At 42.0% G+C, this 12,756-nt stretch overlaps 1 long non-coding RNA gene across 1 annotated transcript; it reads right to left on the bottom strand.

Moving 5' to 3' along the window:
• Positions 1–267: 267 nt before the first annotated feature.
• Positions 268–988, bottom strand: LOC135050666 (uncharacterized). The gene is made up of 3 exons (XR_010241728.1): positions 954–988; positions 637–741; positions 268–408 (listed from the first exon to the last, which is right to left on the bottom strand). It is a non-coding gene; the product is annotated as an uncharacterized LOC135050666 (long non-coding RNA).
• Positions 989–12,756: the final 11,768 nt, after the last annotated feature.

Genomic DNA, 12,756 nt, shown 5'->3' with positions numbered 1-12,756 from the left:
GCGAATTGATGGCTTTCCGTTTCAGCGGCGGTTGTGCGTTTTGATATTTTCCCGCTTGTACTAAGACGGTGTATTTGCGCTACTGTATCACTGCCTGTTGGTATCGTCGGCGCATATCGCCTTGCTACAGCATCATCTGTAATACATATATTATAAAATAAATATAAATGACGCTGCCTGAAAATCAGCATTTAAATCAACGCATAACAATATACCATATAACAGTGCTTGATTACACACCTGCTTTATATTCGAATGTTTTAGCACGACCCCCTGTCGCGTGTGGTAAAAACGGTTGCTCATCAACAACATTGCTGTTCTGTATAGAGGTGTTGTGACAATAATCAGGTTTGTTCAATATATCCCGTAGAATACCATCAGCCGTCGCATCATCCATTTTTGTGGCATCTTTAGCCGGTGAAAAATGAGAAAAAAAAAAAAAATTACATACGGTATAAAATTAGAATAACATGAAAAAGCGATTCATTACTGAGAATATAAAGTGTGTACAGTTGACAACAAATCAGCACAACTGTACAAGGTTTATTTTTAATTCTTTAGCCGTGGAAAAATAAATAAATAAATAAAAAATAAAAAAATAAAATAAAAAATAAATAAAGATATCATGTTACTCACAATCTGGCGCCAATTCCAAAATATTATTAAAATCCGGTATAGCGCTGAAGTCTAAGCCAAAGGGACTATCAACAGACAAATCGAAATTCTCTGTATTTGTGATTACTGTCAAATCGGGGGAAATAAAAATGAGAAAATAATAATTATTTAATAATTACTATTTAATAATTACTTATCAATGTGTCCAGACTGTTGTACGTTCATACTATTTAAACTTTTAAAAATGAACAAATTGTAGACCTTGACTATAATTTCATACTATTTAAACTTGAAATATAAATAAAAACGCGTCAATGTCATTTATAGACATAGCTTACTTTGAGAGGTTTGATAACTTGGCAAAGCATCATCATCATCATCAGAAGAAGAAGATCTGTTTCTAACCATGAAAGCGTTTTTGCTGTTGATGTTCTGCATTGTCTGTCTCTGAACCAATAATGAAAATGAGAGACGGTTAATATCTATCAAACGAATTAGTTGAAATAATGTGTTGGCGCATTCCCAAAATGAACCACTAGATGTCGCTATTACCACATATTTAAATAACCTTCAGACAGCCACATTATTAAAAGCTATATGTTCTATGTGTTACAATGCATCGCTAAACAGCAACATCAATGTGGGTATACCCACAAAAAGAAGTAGTAAAAACGTAGCATTTCACATATGAGTTCACACTGCGCTTTGCAACTGTCCAATAGGTTTGAAATATTAACATATTATACATGTATGCCTAAAAACAAAGGATGCAATGGCAGGGCAGAATCGTGTAACAGTGTGTATATCGTGGCATAGAGACCACATATTTAAACAGCCTTCAGCGCCATATTTGTAAAATAAAAAAAATAAATAAATAAAAAATAAAAAAATGCAATATGTATAAATATAATAATAATAATAATAATAATAATAATTATGATAATAATAATAATAATAATAATAATAATAATAATAATAACAACACTTACCATTATAACTTCAAGTGTGTATAGCGGTGCAGCTTCAGTTGAAATTTCTTCTCAGTGCACATCAGTGATGCGTCCTGTTCTTATAACACTGGCTGTGAGCCATATGGCCCCCACCAACCTGTGGTACGCCGTCCCACATTTCCAAGAAGCTTGGGGCGGGACTTTTAAATATATAAACTCTAGTCTATAATTTAGTAATTGTGATAATTATTTTCAGTTACAATAAAGATATAATCTTTTAGCTGTTTCTTAAATGTCATACACAGCGCATCAAACGCATACCAAATACATTTATATTATATATACAGAAGAAAAAATAAAAATAAAAAAATAAAAAATAAAAATCCTGAGTGGTCTAAACTACTTGTATAGATTGAATGGAAGTCATTCCAAATGGGTATATCTTATACTGTAGAATATGAGGCTCATAAAAAGCTCATAAATTATTTAATAATAAAATTAATTCATAAAAAGCATTATACAGAAGTTCTTATGAACTAATGTACATGAATACAAAATTATTTTATGATTCCATAAATATACACTGGCTTACTGATTTGTAGCTAAAATTACAAAAAATATTGTCTTTGTACATGAATACAAAATTATTTTATGATTCCATAAATATACACTGGCTTACTGATTTGTAGCTAAAATTACAAAAAATATTGTCTAAAATTACTTTCAGGTTGTTTACAGAAGAAAAAAAATAAACAAAAAAATAAAAAATAAAAATCCTGAGTGGTCTAAACTACTTGTATAGATTGAATGGAAGTCATTCCAAATGGGTATATCTTATACTGTAGAATATGAGGCTCATAAAAAGCTCATAAATTATTTAATAATAAAATTAATTCATAAAAAGCATTATACAGAAGTTCTTATGAACTAATGTACATGAATACAAAATTATTTTATGATTCCATAAATATACACTGGCTTACTGATTTGTAGCTAAAATTACAAAAAATATTGTCTAAAATTACTTTCAGGTTGTGTGTATAAGGCGCACAGGCAATATAAATGCATTCTGTGCATAGCTTTAGGACCCATCACCATGATATCTCATTATGGTATGTAATTAATCCAAAAGATGGAAAAATCCGATTTGAGTCAACACATAACCCTGTAGGTGGTGCTAATGTTCCTCTACAGAGATAACAATCGAAAATGGTCATGGTCAAATTGTACATCGTGGCTTCTGAGGGGTTTCTGTGACATTTAAAATGACCTTTTAAATTAGTACCATGTGTGATGAACCCTTGCTTCTAAGAAATGGTCATGGTCAAATTGTACATCGTGGCTTCTGAGGGGTTTCTGTGACATTTAAAATGACCTTTTAAATTAGTACCATGTGTGATGAACCCTTGCTTCTAAGAAATGGTCATGGTCAAATTGTACATCGTGGCTTCTGAGGGGTTTCTGTGACATTTAAAATGACCTTTTAAATTAGTACCATGTGTGATGAACCCTTGCTTCTAAGAAATGGTCATGGTCAAATTGTACATCGTGGCTTCTGAGGGGTTTCTGTGACATTTAAAATGACCTTTTAAATTAGTACCATGTGTGCCAAGCTTGATGTTTCAACTGCTGGAATGTGTGATGCTTGAATGTGTACAGCCTAATCCATGTGAAATAAGACGGTCTGTAACTACCTGGTTTTAACACTGTGTAATATGCATCTTTCATCCGCCTGATTTGACGCGCCGCGTTGCGTGACATACTGCGACGGGGTGTTGCGCGACACTCTGCGACTGGTGTCACGCAACAATTTTTAATACGGTTTAATATCGAACACTATCAATTTATATAAAATTTTATATTAAGCGATATAAAACACTATCATTTAATATTAAAAGGGGGCGGGTCCTAGGAGAAGTGGGTGTGGTACCTGTCAAGTTTGACAGAAAGGTTGACTTTATCTACTCTAAGCAGCTCTTTAGGAGAGCCACCTAGATTGCACCCTGCTCGGACGGGCACAAAAACCTAACTGAGGCTTGGAGGAGGGTCATAGGGGGAGGAGCCAGTGCACACCACCTGATCCTAAAGCTTTATTTTTGTGCCCTGTCTCCTGCGGAGCCGCTAATCCCCATGGTCCTGACGGAGTCCCCAGCATCCACTAGGACGTTAGAGAAATTTAGTTGAATTAGTTCACAATTCACCATTAGAAACAGCCGCTCATTTCTTGCACAGATGCTAATTGTTAATATCTAATTGGTTATTCTTGAGTTTTTTATTTACCTACTACGAGCACCCATTAAACTTTTGATTGGCACCATTATATAGAATGCACACTTATCTCACACAAGGCACTACAACATGGAATGCACACTTATCTCACACAAGGCACTGCAACATGGAATGAACACAAATCTCACACAAGGCACTGCAACATGGAATGCACACTTATCTCACACAAGGCACTGCAACATGGAATGCACACTTATCTCACACAAGGCACTGCAACATGGAATGTACACTTATCTCACACAAGGCACTACAACAAGGAATGCACATTTATCTCACACAAGGCACTACAACGTGGAATGCACACTCATCTCACACAAGGCACTACAACATGGAATGCACACTTATCTCACACAAGGAACTGCACCATGTAATGCACACTTATCTCACAAGGCACTGCAACATGGAAACTTATCTCACACAAGGCACTGCAACATGCAATGCACACTTATCTCACACAAGGCACTGCACCACTGACGTGCGGCGGGGTGAGGCAGGTGAGGCAGAGTCTTTACTGTCATACTAACATTTGCACCAGAGTTTTGACTGTATAAAGTATGTAAAAAATACAAAGAATATGTTAGAAATATCATCTTTGCATTATTCTAATAATTTTATAGCCAAAACTCTGGAGTAAAAAGTCTATGGCAGGGGAGGCAGTGCCTCACCTGCCTATCTTTTCCGCTCATCTCTGTTCAAAACTCACCAAATTTCCAGGAGTTTACACTGCTGCACCTGCGTATAATGCCCAGATGTACGCTTTGGCTCATAAATTGCATGTAAATATGGCTCTGGGGCTAGCCAGTGCCTCCTGAGCTATTTAGTTCACCGCACGTCCCTGCACCATGTAATGCACACTTATCTCACACAAGGCATTGCGACATGGAATGCACACTTATCTCACACAAGGCACTGCAACATGGAATGTACACTTATCGCACACAAGGCACTGTAACATGGAATGCACACTTACTGTATCTTACACAAGAGACTGCAACATGGAATGCATATTTATCTCACAAAAGACCCTGCAACATGGAACACACACTTATCTCACACAAGACACTGCAACATGGAATGTACACTTATTTCACAGAAGACACTGCAACATAGGATGCATAGTTAACTCACACAAGACCCTGCAACATGTAATAATGTTTACACTTATCTCACACAAGGCACTGCAACATGTAGTGCACACTTATCTCACACAAGGCACTGCAACATGTAGTGCACACTTATCTCACACAAGAAACTGCAACATATAATGCACACTTATCTCACACACAGTGGCGTAACTAGTGAGTGGTGGGCCCAGGTGCAACAACTTGATATGGGCCCCCAAACTCCAACCCCAAACCAGGGTCGTTTTGTGCGCTGAAGGCTTGCGCCTAATAAAGGGTGTTGCTTCGCAGGGAGGAGTACAAGTCCTAGTGGCACACAGGGTATCCGTATTATTCAAGTACAATGCAAATTGATTTGATTAAAAACTATATTGCACTGTATATGAATAATACTGTGGAGTGTGTGCTGTGTATGTAGGGAATGGGTCAGATGGCACAGGAGAAGTGTAAATGGGTTGGGCTCAGATTCTGTAGGGACTTTACTTACCTAGGCCCATGCCAGAGCTGCAGCAATTGGAGGGCGACTCTCCTGTCCTCCCTGGTTTTTCGCACCAGGGCTGGTCATAAGATTGTGTGACGTCAGATCCAGTTTTTGGTGGCATGAGCAGGACCGCTTCATAGAGGAAGAACTGGGGACTCTGGGAAATGAGGAGAGGGGAGGGAACCATATACAGCCAGCATTAGTGATGCCATATACTACAGACAGCATTAGTGACTCATATATATTAGAAAGCACTAGTGACCGATATATACTACAGACAGCACTAGTAACCCCCATATACTATAGACAGCATTAGTGATGTCATATACTCAAAACATCATTAGTGACCCCCACATACTACTATACTACAGACAGCATTAGTGACCCCCATATACTACACAAAGCATTAGTGATGCCATATACTACAGACAGCATTAGTGACCCCCCATATACTACTATACTACAGACAGCATTAGTGACCCCATATACTACACACCGCATTAGTGATGCCATATACTACAGACAGCATTAGTGACTCATATATATTAGAAAGCACTAGTGACCGATATATACTACAGACAGCACTAGTAACCCCCATATACTATAGACAGCATTAGTGATGTCATATACTCCAGACTTCATTAGTGACCCCCACATACTACTATAATACAGACAGCATTAGTGACCCCCATATACTACACACAGCATTAGTGATGCCATATACTACAGACAGCATTAGTGACTCCCCATATACTACTATACTACAGACAGCATTAGTGACCCCATATACTACACACCGCATTAGTGATGCCATATACTACAGACAGCAGTAGTGACAGTAGTGCCCCCCATATACTACTATACTACAGACAGCATTAGTGACCCCCATATACTACACACAGCATTAAACTCCTAAATATATATATATATATATATATATATATATACATACTAGTGATGAGCGGGTTCGGTTTCTCGGAAACCGAACCCCCCCGAACTTCACTCTTTTTACACGGGTCCGAGCAGACTCGGATCCTCCCACCTTGCTCGGCTAACCCGAGCGCGCCCGAACGTCATCATCCCGCTGTCGGATTCTCGCGAGATTCGGATTCTATATAAGCAGCCGCGCGTCACCGCCATTTTCACACGTGCATTGAGATTGATAGGGAGAGGACGTGGCTGGCGTCCTCTCCGTTTAGTTATAGAGCCTTAGAGTTAGTTGATCTGATTGATTGCTACTGCTTAGCTTATTGTGGGGAGGATTGGGGAGCAGCTGTTAGGACAGGAGGAGTACAGTGCAGAGTTTTGCTAGTTTTTTTTTATCCGTTCTCTGCCTGAAAAAAACGCTCCATACCATATCTGTGCTCAGCCTTAGTGTGCTGCATGATATATCTGACTGTGCTGAGTCCTCACACTGCTTAACTGTGGGGGAGACTGGGGAGCAGCTATAGCAGGAGTACAGTGCAGAGTTTTGCTGACAGTGACCACCAGTATACGTTTGTCTGCCTGAAAAACACTCCTGTGGTGTCTTTTTTTCTTTATACTATAAACGCAGTCTGCTGACAGTGTCCACCAGGTCCATTATACTGTATATAGCAGTACGGTAGGCCACTGCTGTACCTACCTCTGTGTCGTCACTCGTCGTCATACATAAAGTATACTAGTAGTATATCCATCCATCTACATTGTATACCTGTGGTGTCTTTTTTTCTTTATACTATAAACGCAGTCTGCTGACAGTGTCCACCAGGTCCATAATACTGTATATAGCAGTACAGTAGGCCACTGCTGTACCTACCTCTGTGTCGTCACTCGTCGTCATACATAAAGTATACTAGTAGTATATCCATCCATCTACATTGTATACCTGTGGTGTCTTTTTTTCTTTATACTATAAACGCAGTCTGCTGACAGTGTCCACCAGGTCCATTATACTGTATATAGCAGTACGGTAGGCCACTGCTGTACCTACCTCTGTGTCGTCACTCATCGTCATACATAAAGTATACTAGTAGTATATCCATCCATCTACATTGTATACCTGTGGTGTCTTTTTTCTTTATACTATAAACGCAGTCTGCTGACAGTGTCCACCAGGTCCATTATACTGTGTATAGCAGTACGGTAGGCCACTGCTGTACCTACCTCTGTGTCGTCACTCGTCGTCATACATAAAGTATACTAGTAGTATATCCATCCATCTACATTGTATACCTGTGGTGTCTTTTTTTCTTTATACTATAAACGCAGTCTGCTGACAGTGTCCACCAGGTCCATAATACTGTATATAGCAGTACGGTAGGCCACTGCTGTACCTACCTCTGTGTCGTCACTCGTCGTCATACATAAAGTATACTAGTAGTATATCCATCCATCTACATTGTATACCTGTGGTGTCTTTTTTTCTTTATACTATAAACGCAGTCTGCTGACAGTGTCCACCAGGTCCATAATACTGTATATAGCAGTACGGTAGGCCACTGCTGTACCTACCTCTGTGTCGTCACTCGTCGTCATACATAAAGTATACTAGTAGTATATCCATCCATCTACATTGTATACCTGTGGTGTCTTTTTTTCTTTATACTATAAACGCAGTCTGCTGACAGTGTCCACCAGGTCCATTATACTGTATATAGCAGTACGGTAGGCCACTGCTGTACCTACCTCTGTGTCGTCACTCGTCGTCATACATAAAGTATACTAGTAGTATATCCATCCATCTACATTGTATACCTGTGGTGTCTTTTTTCTTTATACTATAAACGCAGTCTGCTGACAGTGTCTACCAGGTCCATTATACTGTATATAGCAGTACGGTAGGCCACTTCTGTACCTACCTCTGTGTCGTCACTCGTCGTCATACATAAAGTATACTAGTAGTATATCCATCCATCTACATTGTATACCTGTGGTGTCTTTTTTTCTTTATACTATAAACGCAGTCTGCTGACAGTGTCCACCAGGTCCATAATACTGTATATAGCAGTACGGTAGGCCACTGCTGTACCTACCTCTGTGTCGTCACTCGTCGTCATACATAAAGTATACTAGTAGTATATCCATCCATCTACATTGTATACCTGTGGTGTCTTTTTTTCTTTATACTATAAACGCAGTCTGCTGACAGTGTCCACCAGGTCCATTATACTGTATATAGCAGTACGGTAGGCCACTGCTGTACCTACCTCTGTATCGTCACTCGTCGTCATACATAAAGTATACTAGTAGTATATCCATCCATCTACATTGTATACCTGTGGTGTCTTTTAGTTGTGCGCATTAAAATATGGAGAACAAAAATGTGTAGGTTAAAAAAATAGGGAAAGATCAAGATCCACTTCCACCTCGTGCTGAAGCTGCTGCCACTAGTCATGGCCGAGACGATGAAATGCCATCAACGTCGTCTGCCAAGGCCGATGCCCAATGTCATAGTACAGAGCATGTAAAATCCAAAACACAAAAGATCAGTAAAAAAATGACCCAAAAATCAAAATTAAAAGCGTCTGAGGACAAGCGTAAACTTGCCAATATGCCATTTACGACACGGAGTGGCAAGGAACGGCTGAGGCCCTGGCCTATGTTCATGGCTAGTGGTTCAGCTTCACATGAGGATGGAAGCACTCAGCCTCTCGCTAGAAAAATGAAAAGACTTAAGCTGGCAAAAGCACAGCAAAGAACTGTGCGTTCTTCTAAATCACAAATCCCCAAGGAGAGTCCAATTGTGTCGGTTGCGATGCCTGACCTTCCCAACACTGGACGGGAAGAGCTTGCGCCTTCCACCATTTGCACGCCCCCTGCAAGTGCTGGAAGGAGCACCCGCAGTCCAGTTCCGGATAGTCAAATTGAAGATGTCAGTGTTGAAGTACACCAGGATGAGGATATGGGTGTTGCTGGCGCTGGGGAGGAAATTGACAATGAGGATTCTGATGGTGAGGTGGTTTGTTTAAGTCAGGCACCCGGGGAGACACCTGTTGTCCGTGGGAGGAATATGGCCATTGACAAGCCTGGTCAAAATACAAAAAAAATCAGCTCTTCGGTGTGGAATTATTTCAACACAAATGCGGACAACAGGTGTCAAGCCGTGTGTTGCCTTTGTCAAGCTGTAATAAGTAGGGGTAAGGACGTTAACCACCTCGGAACATCCTCCCTTATACGTCACCTGCAGCGCATTCATCATAAGTCAGTGACAAGTTCAAAAACTTTGGGCGACAGCGGAAGCAGTCCACTGACCAGTAAATCCCTTCCTCTTGTAACCAAGCTCACGCAAACCACCCCACCAACTCCCTCAGTGTCAATTTCCTCCTTACCCAGGAAAGCCAATAGTCCTGCAGGCCATGTCACTGGCAAGTCTGACGAGTCCTCTCCTGCCTGGGATTCCTCCGATGCATCCTTGAGTGTAACGCCTACTGCTGCTGGCGCTGCTGCTGTTGCTGCTGGGAGTCGATGGTCATCCCAGAGGGGAAGTCGGAATACCACTTGTACTACTTCCAGCAAGCAATTGACTGTCCAACAGTCCTTTGCGAGGAAGATAAAATATCACAGCAGTCATCCTGCTGCAAAGCGGATAACTGAGGCCTTGGCAGCCTGGGCGGTGAGAAACGTGGTTCCGGTATCCATCGTTACTTCTGAGCCAACTATAGACTTGATTGAGGTACTGTGTCCCCGGTACCAAATACCATCTAGGTTCCATTTCTCTAGGCAGGCGATACCGAGAATGTACATAGATGTCAGAAAAAGAGTCACCAGTGTCCTAAAAAATGCAGTTGTACCCAATGTCCACTTAACCACTGACATGTGGACAAGTGGAGCAGGGCAGACTCAGGACTACATGACTGTGACAGCCCACTGGGTAGATGTATTGCCTCCCGCAGCAAGAACAGCAGCGGCGGCACCAGTAGCAGCATCTCGCAAACGCCAACTCGTTCCTAGGCAGGCTACGCTTTGTATCACCGCTTTCCAGAATACGCACACAGCTGAAAACCTCTTACGGCAACTGAGGAAGATCATCGCAGAATGGCTTACCCCAATTGGACTCTCCTGGGGATTTGTGGCATCGGACAACGCCAGCAATATTGTGCGTGCATTACATCTGGGCAAATTCCAGCACGTCCCATGTTTTGCACATACTTTGAATTTGGTGGTGCAGAATTATTTAAAAAATGACAGTGGCGTGCAAGAGATGCTGTCGGTGGCCAGAAGAATTGTGGGCCACTTTCGGCGTACAGGCACCGCGTACAGAAGACTGGAGCACCACCAAAAACACCTGAACCTGCCCTGCCATCATCTGAAGCAAGAGGTGGTAACGAGGTGGAATTCAACCCTCTATATGTTTCAGAGGATGGAGGAGCAGCAAAAGGCCATTCAAGCCTATACATCTGCCCACGATATAGGCAAAGGAGGTGGAATGCACCTGTCTCAAGCGCAGTGGAGAATGATTTCAACGTTGTGCAAGGTTCTGCAACCTTTTGAACTTGCCACATGTGAAGTCAGTTCAGACACTGCCAGCCTGAGTCAGGTCATTCCCCTCATCAGGCTTTTGCAGAAGAAGCTGGAGGCATTGAAGGAGGAGCTAAAACAGAGCGATTCCGCTAGGCATGTGGGACTTGTGGATGGAGCCCTTCATTCGCTTAACCAGGATTCACGGGTGGTCAATCTGTTGAAATCAGAGCACTACATTTTGGCCACCGTGCTCGATCCTAGATTTAAAACCTACGTTGTATCTCTCTTTCCGGCAGACACAAGTCTGCAGAGGTTCAAAGACCTGCTGGTGAGAAAATTGTCAAGTCAAGCGGAACGTGACCCGTCACCATCTCCTCCTTCACATTCTCCCGCAACTGGGGGTGCGAGGAAAAGGCTAAGAATTCCGAGCCCACCCGCTGGCGGTGATGCAGGGCAGTCTGGAGCGAGTGCTGACATCTGGTCCGGACTGAAGGACCTGCCAACGATTACTGACATGTCGTCTACTGTCACTGCATATGATTCTCTCACCATTGAAAGAATGGTGGAGGATTATATGAGTGACCGCATCCAAGTAGGCACGTCAGACAGTCCGTACGTATACTGGCAGGAAAAAGAGGCAATTTGGAGGCCCTTGCAGAAACTGGCTTTATTCTACCTAAGTTGCCCTCCCTCCAGTGTGTACTCCGAAAGAGTGTTTAGTGCCGCCGCTCACCTTGTCAGCAATCAGCGTACGAGGTTACTTCCAGAAAATGTGGAGAAGATGATGTTCATTAAAATGAATTATAATCAATTCCTCCGTGGAGACATTCACCAGCAATTGCCTCCAGAAAGTACACGGGGACCTGAGATGGTGGATTCCAGTGGGGACGAATTAATAATCTGTGAGGAGGGGGATGTACACAGTGAAAGGGGTGATGAATCGGACGATGATGATGAGGTGGACATCTTGCCTCCGTAGAGCCAGTTTGTGCAAGGAGAGATTGATTGCTTCTTTTTTGGTGGGGGCCCAAGCCAACCAGTCATTTCAGTCACAGTCGTGTGGCAGACCCTGTCGCTGAAATGATGGGTTCGTTAAAGTGTGCATGTCCTGTTTATACAACATAAGGGTGGGTGGGAGGGCCCAAGGACAATTCCATCTTGCACCTCTTTTTTCTTTAATTTTTCTTTGCGTCATGTGCTGTTTGGGGAGTATTTTTTTGAAGGGCCATCCTGCGTGACACTGCAGTGCCACTCCTAGTTGGGCCAGGTGTTTGTGTCGGCCACTAGGGTCGCTTAGCTTAGTCACAGAGCTACCTCATTGCGCCTCTTTTTTTCTTTGCGTCATGTGCTGTTTGGGGAGTATTTTTTTGAAGGGCCATCCTGCGTGACACTGCAGTGCCACTCCTAGATGGGCCAGGTGTTTGTGTCGGCCACTTGGGTCACTTATCTTAGTTACACAGCTACCTCATTGCGCCTCTTTTTTTCTTTGCGTCATGTGCTTTTTGGGGAGTATTTTTTTGAAGGGCCATCCTGCGTGACACTGCAGTGCCACTCCTAGATGGGCCAGGTGTTTGTGTCGGCCACTTGGGTCGCTTAGCTTAGTCATCCAGCGACCTCGGTGCAAATTTTAGGACTAAAAATAATATTGTGAGGTGTGAGGTGTTCAGAATAGACTGAAAATGAGTGGAAATTATGGTTATTGAGGTTAATAATACTATGGGATCAAAATGACCCCCAAATTCTATGATTTAAGCTGTTTTTTAGGGTTTTTTGAAAAAAACACCCGAATCCAAAACACACCCGAATCCGACAAAAAAAATTCGGTGAGGTTTTGCCAAAACGCGTTCGAACCCAAAAC

Source organism: Pseudophryne corroboree, chromosome 2 (assembly GCF_028390025.1).
Source record: "Pseudophryne corroboree isolate aPseCor3 chromosome 2, aPseCor3.hap2, whole genome shotgun sequence".
NCBI classification, from domain to species: Eukaryota; Metazoa; Chordata; class Amphibia; order Anura; family Myobatrachidae; genus Pseudophryne; species Pseudophryne corroboree.
Note: the sequence above shows the minus strand (reverse complement) of the source record. Positions and strands in the feature narration are given on the sequence as shown.